This window comes from Gossypium hirsutum, chromosome A04, assembly GCF_007990345.1.
Source record: "Gossypium hirsutum isolate 1008001.06 chromosome A04, Gossypium_hirsutum_v2.1, whole genome shotgun sequence".
Taxonomy (NCBI): domain Eukaryota; kingdom Viridiplantae; phylum Streptophyta; class Magnoliopsida; order Malvales; family Malvaceae; genus Gossypium; species Gossypium hirsutum.
The window spans coordinates 31,562,066-31,567,041 of record NC_053427.1 but is presented as its reverse complement, the minus strand read 5'-3'; the positions used below and the strand labels follow the sequence as shown (position 1 = coordinate 31,567,041).

General features: G+C 33.8%; 1 pseudogene; it reads left to right on the top strand.

Annotated features, from left to right (window-relative positions):
• Window positions 1-1,689: 1,689 nt before the first annotated feature.
• LOC107948475 (activator of 90 kDa heat shock protein ATPase homolog) lies at window positions 1,690-3,589 on the top strand (annotated as a pseudogene).
• The last annotated feature ends 1,387 nt before the right edge of the window (window positions 3,590-4,976 follow it).

Genomic DNA, 4,976 nt, shown 5'->3' with positions numbered 1-4,976 from the left:
TAAAATTTAATAAGCATTGATATAATTTTCAAGGTATCGATACTTATTATTTGTGTTCAATTTTTTTGATTCAAAACAGAAAGTAGATTTGATATCAATAAAAAGATGAAGTATCGATACATTTTGAAAAACATCGATACTTCTTGTAGGGAGTAGTTTTTCAATTAATTTGAAATGGTTTTGATTAAGTTCAAGAGTTTAAATTTATTTTCAGAACATTGTCAAATATATTCTATTAAAGCATTTTCTAGGATGTTTGAAAGTTTTGAAATATTATTCATATTTTGAATTCTTTGTCAAAAAAAATTTATAGTTTAGTCCTAATTCAACCTTTGGTTAGCGAAAGAGCTTTCGTAAGCTCATATAAAATCCGGAAATGATTGTATAATATATTTTAAATAAGTAATATAAATATTAGTGTGTTTCATGTTGTATTAAATTGTATTTAATTATAGTTGTTTCGATAACGAATGTGACATCTTGTAAGTGGAACCTAATGATTAGATTGAGTATTAAATATTACAAATTAAGCTTGAAGGAAGATTTCTTAGTTTTAGTAAGAAAGTAAGGCGGGTAATTAGATTTTTGGATGACTTTAAAGAAAATATAAGAAAAATGAAAAGAGAATAAGATGAGAAAATTGAATAGGGGAGTAAGCTTCTTTTTTATTCAACCCAAATTAACTAAGTCAAATGTCAAAGTCCTTCCTTTTTTAAAAATGTGTGGCCCACATTTATTCTTCAAGTAATATTTCATCCAATGGCTCCAAATTGTTCTAATAATTTAATATCTCACGATATAATATTTAATATAATTTTTATATAAAATGACCAAGATGTCTTTTTATGTGGTACAATTGTACTTTAACCTTTTTTGTCTTTTTGTCTTATCACTTTTTTTATTTTATTCGAGGTACTTAAAACTTTTAAATGTCCATAATTAATAATATGTACATAAATTTTGCATTTATGAACATTCTTGACAAAAATAGAAATTTTATAGTTTAGTCCTTGATATTTTTATTCAATTCAATGCAAAAATTATTGAGCAATTTACACTTTAAGTCTTTACTTTTTAAATTTTAAACTTTATTCCCTAATGTGACTTCCATTATATAATATTCATTCCAAGTCATCCTCAGGTCCAACAATCATTACCTACTTCTAATTCTTCAATTCGACTTCAATATTTTTTGAATCTATAAGTTGGCCACTTTATACCAAAAATCTATCTGTCACATTCTCTCAAAATAGCTTTTGTACAAGTCAAACCGTTTCTTTACCATTTCATTTATTACACTTACTTTTAAGTTTTCTACAAAATTTCGCTGTATCGGATCTTCGGAACCATATTGTTTACTATATTGAAAATGTGAGGAGTTTCAGTATAAAAAACCGTTATCAATTTCTCATGCCATTAATCTACTTTCTTGCTATGTACCAAAAGAAAATATAAGAATGATAACCGGTCTAATATTTAATTGTTGTAACATTTAAATTCAATTTTGCATGATTGTTTTAAATATGATTATATTATAATTTGTATCAGATTACATGTATTAAATTCAAATATTATTATTTGGATACCTATCTAAATTAAATAAATTATCAATTAGATACTTTAATAACAAGTAAAGGGCAACTGATTTATTTAAATTCAACTACTAATTATTAATTACATCTCCTCGTTCCTGCTAAACGTCCGTCTGAGACTTTTTTTTCCCTTTCTCCAAGTAATAGTGAGTCTTTCTGTTTGTACCAAGCTCTGTGCAACATCGACAACAAAACCCAAAGTTCCTCGTAGTGAAGTCTCTAGATCCTTCCAAAGATAATTAGTTTTATATATCCATCCCTTATTTCTGGATTCTTCCACCTCCCGCCCGAACCCTCCAGAGCAGCCCCTCCCGCCCAATTGCTTCTTTTAAGCTTTCCCTTCCATTATCCTCATATCTCTCTCAATCCCTAAGACACCCTCGTCTTGATTTTCCATCAATGGCCAAGTACGGCGAAGGCGACAAGCGATGGATCGTGGAGGAAAGACCTGACGGTGCTAATGTCCACAACTGGCACTGGGCTGAAACCGATTGCCTCCCTTGGTCTAAAACGTTCTTCACCAAATCGCTTTCCGATCTCACCATCCTTGATTGCCAAGGTATTCTCAGCATCAAGACCAAGAAGGTCGAAAAGGTCGACGGCGAAGCCTATGTTAATGTTCGCAAGGGTAAAATCATTCCCGGATATGAAATCAGTTTGAGTTTATCCTGGGAAGGCGAAGCCAAAGATGGGGAAGGGAAGACGCTGTTGAAAGCTGAAGGTAATCTCGAGATTCCGTACATTTCGGATGAGAATGCTGACGAGGATCCGGAAGTTAAGGTGACGACTAAAGACGAAGGACCCATTGGTAAAGCCTTGAAGGAAGCGATGCTGGCCAATGGGAAGCCTTTGGTTTTGGAGAAAGTGATTTTGTAAAAGCTATGGCGAAAGGTGGTCCCGTTAAAGATGAATTGGAAGCCAAGAAATCGGCTCCGAAAAATACAACTACTACTACTAGTAATAGTAACTCAGCTGCGATGTCTAAGGAGAAAGTTGGGGTGGAGAAGGAAGCCAAAAAAGAAGTGAAGAAGGAAGGGAAGAAAGGGTTTAAGACGATTACAATGTCGGAGAAATTTAATTGTAGAGCTAAGGATATGTACGAGATTTTGATGGATGAGAATAGATGGAAAGGGTTTAGTCAGAGTAATGCTAGGATAAGTAAAGAAGTCGGTGGCCAATTTAGTATTTTCGATGGATCGGTTACTGGAATTAACTTGGAGTTGGAAGAAGGGAAATTGATTGCTCAGAGATGGAGATTTGGGAGTTGGTTCGACGGGATTGATTCTACAGTAAGTTTAATGGATTCCGCTTTTGCCTGTTCTCCAGGTTTTTGGGAATGCAGTGTGGTCGGATGATGGCTTATCTTTACTGGGTGGTTGTTATTGTTGCAGGTAAGACTTGTTTTCAATGAGCCTGAGCCTGGGGTTACTGTAATCAAACTCACGCATTCAGATGTTCCCGAGGAGGACAGGTTGGTTTTTGTTTGTTTTATTGCGTAGCATGGCTAATTTCTTACTTACTGAATTTTGTTATCGATTCTGTGTTTGTTTTTGCTTTGATTTGTGATGCAGATATGGGAATGCAACTGTGGTGGAGAACACTGAGAGAGGTTGGAGAGACCTTATTTTCAATAAGATACGGGCAGTATTTGGTTTTGGAATATGATTAAATTTATTCCGAAACGAGGAAGTCTTTGGGTTTGAATTATTGGAACTTCATGAAGACTTATTCTTTCAACTATTTTCTTGTGAAAGATTTATAAGACTTTGCAAGTCTGATCTTGGTCTACTGGTTCATGGTTTTAAAGTTGAAACTTGGACTGTGTCTCTGTTGTCTTGTTTGCCAATATCCAAACTATCCCTTTAGACTTATAATAATGACAATGATGAAAATGTTGCCTTCCAGAAACTTAAAGTATGTCGGGGCGGATAGTGTCTCCTTGAGGATGTATATCCTTTGTGTACATATTAATGTTATGATGTTACTTAAGGGCGAAATTTGGTTTGGGTTGCTGGTTTATTTTTCTGCCGCTTTAACGTATTGATCTTGATGATACTGAAAAAAAGCTCAAATTGAATTGTTCTCTTTCTTCTGTTAGAAGCATACAGACTTTTTTGGCATTGGGTCTTAGAATGATCAATCACTCACAGGCAAGGTGAAGTTTGTGGGTTGCTTCACTAGAGTGTCCATGGTTTTACAATAAAATTAGGGATCTCATACAATTTTCTCTGCATAGTTTGTGATTATGTATTTTGAAGCTAAATGATAATCTAGTTAATGTAGGTTTTGGATTATCGATTGCTTTTAAAAGATTTTTAATGGTTTACATCATATCTGGTGCTTGGACCATGGTTAGCTTAGCTACCGATTCTATAGTTTGTTATTCTTTGAGAATATAAGTGGAAACATGATTTTGTTTCTGTTCCCAGAGTGGGCACGATAATCTAGCATCTTGACATACGGCTGTTTATGTGTTTAGTTGTTCAAAATGAAGCGCTAGTAGTGTTGGCCCTGGGAAGAGCAGGAATCATCTTTGGTCCACTTAATTCAGAGTGTGCATAGGCACAACGAAAATCATGAGGTTAGAAAAGGAAATAATCAAATTGTTGTTCCTCAATTGATAGCATATGGCTAACTGTTGTTGTTTAGTTATATGTATGCATCTCATTGCAAATGTCTTTGTGGTAAAAGAGTTAAAGAGAGCTTCATATACAGATATTCAGATGTGTTTTTAGTACTATAAGGCGCATGTCTCCAACTAGATACTTCGATTATTCGTCGTGGAGAACGTTCCTAGATGTAATTTGTGAAGATAGATAAATCATTTAGTACCACGGTTAGTAGCAGATATGCCATTACATGTGTTTTATGTGTACATAACAGCTCCAAATCCAATGTCTTTTAGGTAGCATGTAAGGATTCTTAGGTTGGACATGATTAAAGTTCATTTTGCTTTCAGAAACTTCAATTCATTCCCTAAGGCCTTTTAGCTTTATCTAGAACTGTATGCTTTTGTATTCTCTTACGTATTTCTGCATGGCAGAGGGTCCAAGTTCTTTATGTACCGGCATGATGAAATCTTTCACCTAGAAAAATTTTGCCACAGAAGTTTAGCGGGGAGCCCCAGCTTGGTCACAATATGAGATTTGAGTTCACCTGCCCTGTTAGAGCTATAGGTGTACTAACATATATCTTTATGGGTAATAATGATGGAAAATTTTTACTTTATAAGTGAAGTTAAAATTTTGTCACATGTTCTATTTATTTATTTATTAACTTTTAAATACAATTTAAAAATTTATGGTAAAATCTCAATCTCTTAGAAAATTTTTAATATCTGTACTAAATAATTTTCTTTGTTTCCCCATACGATTATTTGTTCTT